Source organism: Oryctolagus cuniculus, chromosome X (assembly GCF_051225735.1).
Source record: "Oryctolagus cuniculus isolate XC-2025 breed Fujian yellow rabbit chromosome X, ASM5122573v1, whole genome shotgun sequence".
Taxonomy (NCBI): domain Eukaryota; kingdom Metazoa; phylum Chordata; class Mammalia; order Lagomorpha; family Leporidae; genus Oryctolagus; species Oryctolagus cuniculus.
In genome coordinates this window covers 121,806,251-121,818,960 of record NC_142888.1, presented here as the reverse complement: position 1 = coordinate 121,818,960, position 12,710 = coordinate 121,806,251, and the positions used below count along the sequence as shown (strand labels likewise).

The 12,710-nt window shown below is 40.5% G+C and overlaps 1 long non-coding RNA gene across 3 annotated transcripts; it reads right to left on the bottom strand.

Moving 5' to 3' along the window:
- Positions 1–228: 228 nt before the first annotated feature.
- On the bottom strand, positions 229–7,518 carry LOC138847584 (uncharacterized). Of its 3 annotated transcripts, none has more exons than XR_011385468.1 (3): positions 7,274–7,518; positions 4,225–4,341; positions 229–2,229 (listed from the first exon to the last, which is right to left on the bottom strand). It is a non-coding gene; the product is annotated as an uncharacterized LOC138847584 (long non-coding RNA). The 3 variants fall into 3 exon arrangements; XR_011385469.1 differs by having other exon boundaries at positions 7,260–7,512; XR_016227948.1 differs by having other exon boundaries at positions 4,225–4,338; positions 7,260–7,446.
- Between the last annotated feature and the right edge of the window lie 5,192 nt (positions 7,519–12,710).

Below are 12,710 nucleotides of genomic sequence, written 5' to 3'. Positions count from 1 at the left end.
TCTAGTGTTACCGCATAACAAATCACAATGGTATATATTGGTATTATTGTGTGTTTGTGTTTTGTGAGGTTATTTCATTATATTATAATTTTAAGGTTACCCTCCAAGAAAGAGAAAGATAATGCTCTCAGTGTAATTTCTAGGACTCAGTATGTGGCTTTAGGTATGGTAAGTTTAGGTAGTCTGCTGCTCCCTTGCCTGCAAAGGAACGACACTGTTCGCAGCTTATCGGTCTTCAGCAGACTTTTAATGGGAAAATAACAGGGACAGAGAAAGAATGAAGGGAGGAGAGTGGACAGGAAAGCCCCCTCCTTCCTCAGCACACAGCTTATATACAAAATCTGGCCAATTGCAAGCGGTCTCAAGTCCATGCACGGAACACTCCAATCCGCTGTCTGTTCACGCAGTGTGCACGCGTCCTTGGGCCAATCAGATGAGGTGTCACGCAGCAGGCAGGCTCACCGTGCGGTCCCCGGCGCCATCTTGTTGTTTACAACATTCTCAACTCCTCTGGAACGTCCCGACCATGGGAAAGCATTGCCCTAACCGAAACTAGCAACATTCGCCTTGTGATAAAGACACAGCAACAGCTATCAGACCGACCTTGACGTGGGGGCTCCATGGCTGCGCATCCCATGGAGTCCCACATCTCCCCCTTCTTTATTATTTAAGTGGCATGGAAACATGCTTGTCTTGGGTACCCAATGGTGCGCTACCTGCTTACCCATCATGGAGGTAATAGGAAGCCTGTCCTACCCTCTGTCTTAGGTTGCTAGGAGCGCCCATCAGTGTTTACCCGTCTTTGACTACCGCTCCATCATGCTAAGCCATACTTTTTTATTGGGGTGAGATCGCAAGGTGGTCAGCATAGCCTGTTGGATTATCAAGTTGGTATTCTGCTGACGGAGTGCTAAGGCTCTGATCCATCTGGCGATGAAGGCAAGGCCCAGTAGTACCATGACAAACAAGCAACCGATAGTGACCCATTCTTTAACTTGAGCCCTGTCTTAGGTAGGTACAGGATGTGGAGTGTCTTACCCGTTTTTGAGTACCATTAAAATGAGAGATGAATCATACAGCCAAATATCAATTATTTTTGATTACAAAGGAGGTTTGGTATGAAGTTTTAAGTGATGAATGTCAGTCCATACAGACTGTAGTGAAGATAGCACACATTGTAGAACACACGGAAAACATCCCATACAAAGTATGAAAAACAGTAACAATCCAGCCCACATTAATAACCAATGAATCCATTGAAACCCTTCAAATGTTAGTGGGTTAGTAACAAACATATGTTGCATTTTACTCTTAAGTTTATCAATAACAGACTCGATATATGGCATTGTTAGTAATGTTAAAACAACATTTCCCTGGAACAGATTTACAGCTTATATGATCTTTTAACAGCAAATAATCGATAGCTGCTCGGTTTAGGAGTACTCCTGAACGAACTTGATCCAATTCTTCAGCTATATTGGATAGCGCAGTAGCAGTACAATTGATTGTTTTGGTCACCAAACATGTAAGCCTTCGTAGTCCACAATTATTTCCATAAGCCAATCCAGGAACTCCCACTAGCTGTATAGCCATGGTGAAAGCAGGTCTCCAATTAAGATGACATCATCATCACAGTTCTCAGGTAATGAGCATCGCTGTCGTGCCTTTGGTAATACAGATGTTAGCATCGGGGCCACACGGCCCAATGAGCAGTTGCGAAAATCATTAGGGGCTAACAATGTAAAAGCAAATTGGTTGCATAAAAATACACATCCCTTAAGAGCCCATGTCCCATACCAGTACTGGATCAGGTCCATTCCATTGATTGGTGATAGGATCCTTCCATTTTACCATTGTTCTTACCCCAGCTGTTTGTGGATGCCACTGTTGATCAGCTGCAAAACGACCATCTTTATCCAATGTGAAAAAATTTAAAATGAATAAAGCACATGAGAGCCATTTGTTATGAGAATGGGCAAGAACCCTAAACTCCCCCTTTGGTTTATATTATTAAAATATTGTTTTAAAGTGTTATGTGTACGTATAATAATGTTTTGACCCTGAGGATTATAAGGAATGTCAGTAACATGAGATAGAAAAAAGTTACACAAAAATTTCTAAAAGAGGCAGAAATATAAGTAGGTCCATTATCCGTTTTAATCTGCTTTGGAGTTCCTAGGGAAGCAAAAGCTTGTAAGCAACAGGCAATAACATGTCTTGTAGCTTTACCTGTATGTAAGGAAACAAAAATAAATTTAAAACAAGCATCAATAGACACATGTATATATGTTTGTTTACCAAATTCCATGAAGTGGGTGATATCCATTTGCCATAGTTGATTGGGGGAATAAATTACGAGGATTAATTTGAAAGTGAGGTTTTGGTAATTGGATGGAGCAAGTAGAACAGAATTTTACAATTTGTCAAGCTTGTTCTTGAGTAATATTATGTTTTTTTTTTCTTTGCATTGATTTTTTTTTCTAAAAATACCATAATTTGTTTATTTTTATCACAATGGACATTTGATTTAGGTTGTATTTACTAATTGTTTAAACCACATTGCTGTGGACAGTCTTTTTTTTTAAAAAACTTTTATTTAATGCATATAATTTTCCAAAGTACGACTTATGGATTACAATGGCTTCCCCCCCCATACCGTCCCTCCCACCCACAACCCTCCCCTTTCCCACTCCCTCTCCCCTTCCATTCAATATTATGTTTTAAGCGTAATGTATGAGCATTTAAATGATGTAAAACGGCATCTTTTGTTGCTGTATTAATAGAATATATGCATAGAGCAGACTCTGCCAAATGATTACCCTCTACCAATGGTTCAGGAAGATTGGAATGTGCTCGAATATGACCTATAAAGAAAGGACAAGTATGCTGTCGAATGACAGTGCAAATGCGAGAAAACAAAGGAGAAGCAGCTGAGGATCCAGGAAGGAATGAACACGTTTCCAATTGAGGCACCAATAGGAACACATATTTGCTATTGGTGTATATGTTAACCGCCACATCCAAAGTAGACTGCAATGCAAGTGCAACAGCAGCTAATTTAACTAGCTGTAGAGATGAAAAAGAGGTGTTAATAACCGTACGGTGACCATCACAAATTACAGAAGCTTGACCTCCTTTTAGGGTATTGAATAAAGGTTTAACGTCTCCTGTTGTGAGGTGGAGATGTGCAGAAAGCCAATTAATATTCCCTAGAAGTTTTTGAAACTTATTTGAAGTCTGTAAAGAATCCAATTGTAAGGTGACTTTTTGTGGAAGTATTTTTCATGGGTACAATTGGAAGCCTAGATATTGACAAGGATATTGAAGTTGCATTTTCTCAGGGGCTATGATAAGACCAAAAGCAGATAATTGCTCTCTTATTACTGTCAGACATTGTATCACCAAAAATTCCTCGGGTCCAGCTATTAAAATATCATTTATATAGTGTATAATATATAAATTGCTATATTTTTTGCAAATTTTTTGAAGAGCAGCATCAATGAATTGTTGGCACAAAGTAAGGCTATTAGCCATTTTTTGAGGTAAGATCCTCCATTGGCATCTTTGTATAGGTTTTTTAAAATTTACTGATGGAACACTGAAAGCAAATCAGGGACAATATTCTGGATGTAAAGGTATAGTATAAAAATAATTTTTAAATCTATTATTGCAATATAAGAGTCCTTTGGAATTGCAGTAGGCAATGGTAAACCTGGTTGTAAAGCCCCCATAATTTTTACAGTAGCATTAACAGCCCTAAGGCCTTGAAGCAATCGCTATCTCCCAGATTTCTGTCTGATAACAAAAATAGGAGTATTTCAAGGAGAATTAGAAGGAACGATATGTCCTGCTGTTAATTGTTCTTCCACTAATATCTGTGCAGCATTTATCTTTTCCTGTAGTAAAGGACACTGATTCACCCACATGGGATTATCTGATTTTTATTTTATTTTATTTTTTGCATGGGGCACAGACTGACCAGTAGCCATCAAGGGAAACCCAAGCCTCTCTGGTCATGATTAACAGTTAAAGTAACTGGAGATGCGATGCTTTGTTGTTGTTTGTCTAAACCCTTACCTGGCAAATGACCTTGTTGAAGTATGTTAATGGCAATAATCTTATTTGGACTGTGTATTAAAGCCCCCATTTGAGTTAGAATATCACGTCTCCAGAAATTAACAAGTAACGCAGCCAAAATATAGGGGCGACAGGCTCCAGTATTACCTGTTTTATCCTCCCATTGTAGCAATTTGGAACTTTGTGTTAATCTTTGACTCCGACCAATACCTTGCAATTGAGTTATGGTAATTTTCTTTTTCCAATTTGTGGGCCAGCTTGCTGCTGAAATAACAGAGACACCAGCTCCAGTATCTAAAAGACCACTGAATAACTTTTTATTTAATTTTAAGAAAAATTTGGGTCGGTCCTTAGTTATGGGTTGTATTTAATAAGCATTAGAAGATCCAAAACCATTATTTTCTCTTTTATTTAAAAAAGACCTACCAATTGAAGAGAAGGGGAACAGAATCAAGTGAGCAATGCATTGTTCTGGAGTTAAAGTTACATTATTGGCTTGAGTCATAATTTTTATCTCACCAGTAAAGTCAGTGTTTATAACTCCAGGAAAAACCTGTAACCCTTTCATAGTTATACTACTTCTACCCAGTAGGAGACCAAAAATCCTAGTTGGCAAAGGACCAAAAATCCCAGTAGGGAGGCCTTGTGGGCCCATCTCAGGGGTCAATACTGTATAGGAGGTGGCACTGAGGTCTAGTCCTGTACTACCCTCTATGGCTCCGTGGAGAAAATTGACAGATTTAGGGTGTTCTGTTGAGGAACAAATGTCATCATCCCCAAAATTTGTTGGGGTGGGGCCTGGGGCCAGCCCCGCTTCTAGTTATTTGAACTGTATTTATTTAATGAAATTTTTTTTATCAGTTTTGGAGTGACATTTATTGGCCCAATGCCTTTCCCTTTAGCACCAGGGGCAAATCCCAGGAGGAGGGGCTTTTTTGATGTTTGACTTTTGGACAATATTTGTACATGTCCCTGCTGCCCACATTGATAGCACCCTCATTTATCAGGCATAGTCCTTCTTGTTGATTTTTGTAATGACATACCAAGCAGAGTGGCAGGTCCTGAATGTTCTGTTTTTTAAATTAATTTATTTTGTTAATTTTTTATTAAAGGGACTGTTACAGAACACCTCAGCCACAATAGCCAATTGATTCATATCTGCGTTGTACTTATGTTTTGTAGAATTTGCAGTACTATGGGCAGTACTAGGCAATCTTTACACAGCACCAGAAAAGGATCCATACTGAGAATTAAGCATCATTAGTAATCATCATGGGCACGTTTAATGTTCAGCTTGACTGCATGTTCCCCCGGGATGGAGCAGCAGCAGCAGAGGCTTGCTCTGGCTCCCCCTTAAAGCCCCCAAGGACAAGGGTGGCTCATTGCCAAGATGTTAGGCAAGCAGTGCGTCCCGTCCCGGATCTTGGCCAGAGAGCCGAGACACGAAGCATGCCCACCTGTTTATCAGAAAACATTCCTTTATCCCCCTCCCCGGGAGCTGGCCAGGCTCCCAAGGAGCAGGAGAAGGTCATCCGGCAGACAAGTTACTTGTTTATCAGAGCCAAACAAAGACACAAGCCTCTCCATCCCAAAAATCTGTCCTTACATTTGGCCTTAGAGTTGCACCAAGGTATAGGCATAATTAATACATCATACGAATATAATACAAATTTTCTATACAAATATACATCCAGCAATCAAACACAATAATATTCAATATGTTTTAAGGATAAATTGAAACATATCTGAGGGAACTAGCCTCTTATTATCAGTAATTATTACATTTCTGCAGGTGTGTGGAATCTTAACTACTTGCGGCATATTTTGACTTACATTTTTTTTTTTAAAGCAAACCAAGCATAATCTGCTCAAGCATTCCTATCAATAATAGGGGTAGAGTTAGTACATAAAACAAAAACAAAATGGGTACTCCGGATACTTTGTCACCACAATTTCTCATTTCACATAGTAAGATTAACTTTATAACAGGTAACATTTACTTCAAATGAAATATTTAAATACAAGGTGACGGCTGTCCAGTGTACACTGATCTATATTTTTTACTCCCAGTGTTTCTTATCCACAACACCCTCTTCAGCAAACCAAGGACTAATTGTTTCAACAGCACTGATAAACTGCTCTACAGTTTGTTTCTTTAACCCTACTCTCTACATCTGCAACAAAGTTTTCACAGCCTTTGTCACGGCTTGCTTTGTTTCTTTAAATGCACATTTAAGTTTTCTCTGAGGAAATCCCAATGTTGCTTATTCACGACTCCTTTTGCGAACCAAGGACTGACTATTTTTATAGCATTAATGAACTGTTCTATGGCTCGCCTTTTTTAACCCTATTCCCTGCGTCTGTAATGGAGTCTTTATAGCTTTTTCTTTTTTTTCTAGGGGCCGATTTAGGGAGAGTCAATGGACGATACCGCAGCGGCGGTTCGTCCTCTAAGGACAAATTTGCTAGCCTAGTCAAACTGGGATATAAATGAGACGGCCCCCTCGAGCGCAGGGGCGCACTCGATGGGGGATGGTCCTTCACTGAATTTTCCTCTGTCTCATCCGGTGGTGGTCCCTACAGGGACCTTTGTCTGTCTGTTTTCTGTCCCACTGACTACCACAGTCACTAGACTGACTATCATGCCGAGACTCCTCCTGAACCTTCTCTAGGAGCTCGCATGCTTCATCAAGTAAAAGCCCTATGCTCTCAGTGGGGTTCTTAAGTGTCTTTTCAATGAGTTGCCATAATCTAAGTATTTCTGCCGGCTCTCTGGCTGCTCTCAACTGTCTCCCTACTCTCCGCCACTGTTGCTCATCTAATTGGCCACCTTCCACAAACCGTGGTGACGTCTTGGCAACGGCCCTAGTGAATGCACATACTGTGGCCGCCTTAACGGGCGTCCCCACAGCTTTTAACAAGCAGCTCAACAGCATGTGCAACCTAGTGGTGGACGGAGTATTGTCCATTTGGAGGTAAAAAGGAAGTTTCTGAGTATTGTCCATTTGGAGGTAAAAAGGAAGTCTCTGCCTATTTCCTGGCGTTTCTGAACACTTTGTACTCCCGCCTTTTAAGGGATTCCTTTACCCTTTTTTCTGGCGCTTAATTTCCCCGTCTTTCCTCGATGGAACCGCGGTTTCTATTCTTTCCCCAGCTGGATTTCCGTGCACTCGCACGCTTACCTTTTGTTCCTTACCTATTCCTGCGTGTAGAAAGTGGTCCGGATCCGAGTCACGGCACCACTTGCCGCTCCCTTGCCCGCAAAGGAACGACACTGTTCGCAGCTTATCGGTCTTCAGTAGACTTTTAATGGGAAAATAACAGTGACAGAGAAAGAATGAAAGGAGGAGAGTGGACAGAAAAGCCCCCTCCTTCCTCAGCACACAGCTTATATACAAAATCTGGCCAATTGCAAGCGGTCTCAAGTCCATGCACGGAACACTCCAATCCACTGTCTGTTCACGCAGTGTGCATGCGTCCTCGGGCCAATCAGATGAGGTGTCATGTAGCAGGCAGGCTCACCGCGCGGTCCCCAGCGCCATCTTGTTGTTTACAACATTCTCAACTCCTCTGGAAAGTCCCGACTGTGGGAAAGCATTGCCCTAACCGAAACTAGCAACATTCGCCTTGTGATAAAGACACAGCAACAGCTATCAGACCGACCTTGACGTGGGGGCTCCATGGCTGCGCATCCCATGGAGTCCCACAGTAGTCCAAATGAAGTTGGCAGAACATCTTGAGAGCAGTTTTGAAATAGTTGTTTCAAAAATATCCTTAAGGAAAGGAGCAAGAATTTCCTCAAGGGAGAAATATTTCCAAATAAATATTACTGGATAGATTGTCTTAAGTCTTAGATCCAGGGCTCAAGTCCCAGCTGTATCAATAACTTCTTATGTGACTTTGAGTAGCTCACCAAACCTCTAGGATTTCACTTAGCACTAAAATCAGAGAATGCATAGATTCTATGCAATACACAATGACATTCCAGAAGGCTGGCTTGAAGGTATACTGACAGTTAATCTGGATAATTAGTTTTAGTCTAAGTACTCTGGGAACTTAAGCCAATACACTTTCATCTTCTTTTTTTACTGTTTTCCCTCATATAAATTTATTTAGCTTACCTCGTGGTTCTTGACCCACACTGTCCTGATTGGTCTAGAAATATATACTGCTATTTTCTAATTTTTAGTAAAATTTACCTTTCTAGACACTTTGCAATTAGTGGTGCTTCCTCCTGTGGTTGATGATCTTATTGCCACACATACTAGCACTGACACAGAATTGGAAGAAATCCCATTGATTTAGCCCACTTGAATCCATTATCAAGGGTTTTTAAGGGTTATATAACCCAGTTCCTCCTTGTTATATTCCCCTGTTACAAATTAACCATCTGCTTGGTAGAAGATGATTTCTAACTGTTTGTCATAACAGTGGCCTTAGTGCCAAAAGTTGGTTCCCATGGAAATGGTTTAAAACATGCATTAAGCTCTGAGAATATCTGTGTTTTCTCAATTTCAGGGCTTCCATTGTGTTCAATAACTTCAAAGTCCCTGTTTTACTGACAATTACATATTTTTTACCTGTTTGAAATACTACAAGAATGAGTGCGGGTGATGGGGGCATGGATCTACTATAGTGATTTATACATTTCCAGGCGTATAAATGTCAAATAATTTGGAGAAAACAGAATCAAATAGTTCAATTCTGCTACAATTAATAAGTAAAATATTTGGGACCAGCGCTGTGGCACAGCTAGTTAAAGCCCTGGCCTGAAACACCAGCATCTCATATGGGCACTGGTTCGAGACCCAGGTACTCCACTTCTGATGCAGCTCTCTGCTATGGCCTGGGAAAGCAGTAGAAGATGTCCCCAAGTCCTTGGGCCCCTGCACCCTTGTGGGAGACCCAGAGGAGACTCCTGGCTCCTGGCTTCAAATCAGCACAGTCTGGCCATTGTGGCCATCTGGGGAGTGAACCAGCAGATGGAAGACCTCTCTCTCTCTCTGTGTCTCTACCTCTCTCTGTAACTCTGTCTTTCAAATAAATAAAACAAATCTTTGAAAAAATAAGTAAAATACTCATGAAGTACTATAAAACACAATATTTTGTTACACAAATGGTTTAGGCAAAATTCTAAAAGATTGAAATCATCCCTATTCATATAAAAATCACTTGACCAGAGCTATTAGAGGTTAAATACATTATTTCTTGTTGACCAAGCTATGCTTTTCAATCTGTCATATTATGGCATAGTTTGGCCCCATAGTTTTCAAAACTAGATTTTAGAAAGATAGAATCTTTTAGTCTCCTATACATACGAGATCCGAAAAACTTGACTAAGATACCATTGGAACTCATAGAAGAGTTTGGTAAAGTAGCAGGATATAAAGTCAATCACAAAAATCAGCAGCCTTTGTATACATACACAATGTCACGAATGAAAAAGAACTTCTAAGATCAATCTCTTTCACAATAGCTACCAAAAAAAATCAATACCTTGAAATAAACTTGAACCAAGGTTGTCAAAGATCTCTATGGTGAGAACTACAAAACATTAAAGAAAGAAATAGAAGACACAAAAAAAAATGGAAAAATCTTCCATGTTCATGGATTGGAAGAATCGATATCATCAAAATGTCCATACTTCTGAAAGCAATTTACAGATCCAATGTGATACCAATCAAAATATCAAAGACATTCTTAGCAGATATAGAAAAAATGATACTGAAATTCATATGGAAACAGGAGACTCCAAATAGCTAAACAATCTTATACAATAACTAAGCTGGAGGCATCACAGTACCAGATTTCCAGACATACCACAGCAGTTATAATCAAAACAGCCTGGTACTGATACAAAAACAGATGGATAGCCCAATGGAACAGAGTAGAAACACCAGAAATTAGTCCAAGCATCTACAGACAACTTACATTTGACAAAGGATCTAAAACCAATCCCTGGAGCAAGGACAGTCTCTTCAACAAAAGGTTCTGGGAGAACTGGATTTCCACATGCAGAAGTATGAAGCAAGACCTCTACCTTACACCTTTCACTAAAATCCACTCCAAATGGACAAAAGACCTAAATCTATGACCCAAAACCATCAAATTATTAGAGAACATTGGGGAAACCCTACAAGACATGAGCACAAAGAGTTCTTGGAAAAGACCCCATAGGCACATGCAATCTAAGCCAAAATTGACAAATGAGATTATATCAAACTGAGAAGCTTCTGCACTGCAAAATAAACTATCAGAAAAGTGAAAAGACAACCCACAGAATGGGAGAAATTGTTTGCAAACTATACAATCAATAAAAGATCAGTAACCAGAATATATAAGAGATCAAGAAACTCAACAACAACAAAGCAAACAATTTAGTTAAGAAATGGGCAAAGGGGTGCCGGCACTGTGGCATAGCAGGTAAAGCCACTGCCTGCAGTCCTGGAATCCCATATGGGTGCCAGTTCATATCCCGGCTGCTCCGCTTCTGATCCAGCTCTCTGCTGTGGCCTGAAAAAGCAGTAGAAGAGGGCCCAAGTCCTTGGGCCCCTGCACGCATGTAGGAAGACATGGAAGAAGCTTCTGGCTCCTGTCTACAGATCGGCACAGCTCCAGCTGTTGCAGCCACTTCGGTAGTGAACCTGCAGATGGAAGACCTCTCTCTCTCTCTAACTCTTTCAATTAAATAAATAAATCTTCAAAAAAAATAAATGGGCAAAGGACTTAAACAGACATTTTTCAAAAGAGGAAATCCAAATGGCCAACAGACACATGAAAAAATGCTCAGGATCACTAGCTGTCAGAGAAATGCAAATCAAAACCACAGTGAGGTTTCACCTCACCCTCATTACAATGGCTTCCATACAGAAACCAATAAACAACAAATGCTGGCAAGGATGTGCAAAAAAAAAAAAGGGACTCTAATTAACTGTTGGTGGAATATAAATTGGTAGAGCCACTATGGAAGACAATATAGGGATATCACAGAAATCTGAATATAGATGTACCAAATGACCCAGCCACCCCACTCCTGGGAAACTACCCAAGAGAAATAAAAACAGCATATGAAAAAACTATCTGTACCTCCATTTTTATCGCAGCTCAATTAACAATAGCAAAGACATGGAATCAACCCAAATGCCCATCAACTGAAGACTGGATAAAGAAATTACGAGCTATTTACAACATGGAATACTGTCGCTCCCCCTCTTCATGGAGGAACGACACAGAACCCTGCGCTGTTCTTTTGTCTGCTCGGCCCTCCCCAGGTTTGCTGCTGGTTCTTCCCGGGTTGGCTACCGACCCTTCCACCTCCGTGGAAGGGCGGTTCCCCCTGCCACATTCCCCACTTCCGCGGGGGAGCGGCACACCGCCGGCCGGCTCTCTCTCGGGGGCTGCACAGGTGTTCCTTCAGATAGATGTTTCTGGTGCATGTTGTCTCTCTCCTCCTTTATAGTCCTCTTCCACCAATCCCAACTCTGCTACCCACACGCCGAGTATGCTGCTCTCCTCCAATCAGGAGCGGGATCAGCTCCTGCAGGTCAGTCAATCAACTTGGCGAGAGGCAGCTGCGTAGAAGCTGCTACTCCCTTCTCAGCGCCATATTGTGGGAGAGCAGATGCATAGAATAAGTCTTAATTCCAGTAACTCAGTCCAGTCCGGGTTGCTCCCCACAGAATACTACATGGCAGTAAGAAAAAAAAAAAAAAAAAAAAAAAAGAAGCCCGGTCATTTGCAACAAAATCAATGAAACTGGAACCATCATACTAGGTGAAATAAGTTAGTCCCAAAGGGACAGATTCTATATGCTCTCCCCTACCTGTGATAACTAATGGAGCACCTAAAAGGCAATTTGTATAAATGAAATTGACACTTTGAGAAGCAATGACTTTGAACAGCCTTTCTCTTGACTGTTGAGGAACAGCCTTTTGGTTTTTTTTTTATTTCTGTTTTCTTTTCCTTTATCATATCTTGCTTATCTTTGTTCTTTAATACTAATCATTAAACTCTTTGCTTAACAGTTAAACATATGTGTATAAAGTTAATTGAAAATATATCTTAATAAAAATAAGAATGAGAATAATAAAGGGAAGAAGGATGGGCATATGGGTGAGAAGGAAGGCATGGTAGGAAGAATTACCAAGATTCTTAAGTTGTAATTGTTAAATGTATGTAGTTTATAACTGCAAAGAAGTATAGTTCTGCATACATTCCTATGGACTTACTTTTAAGGATACAGTTTAAAAACATGCCATGGGACTGCAAATTCCCATAAAGTGGCTTGTAAAATTAGCATCTTAAGTGTTATCGAGATCAAATGGATAGGATCAAGTGTTAAAGTGATCATATAAATAGGACTAAGTGTTTGAAAATAATAGACAGAATCAAGAAGGAGTGAATGCTCCAACAGGGGAAACAGTCCATACAGCAGACTCATAGAATGACAATCACTGTGAGTAACACTTTGACCTCAGAATCAGCACTTAAGGCATTCTGATTAGATGAAAACCCCAGGGGAACATTTCAGGCATGGAAAGCCAAGACACTGTGGTAAAAAAAAGCTCTACATAAAGGACCTCCGTGGGTGAGGAACCAGTAGAAAGAAGCGGCCACCAAAGAAGTATGTAGTT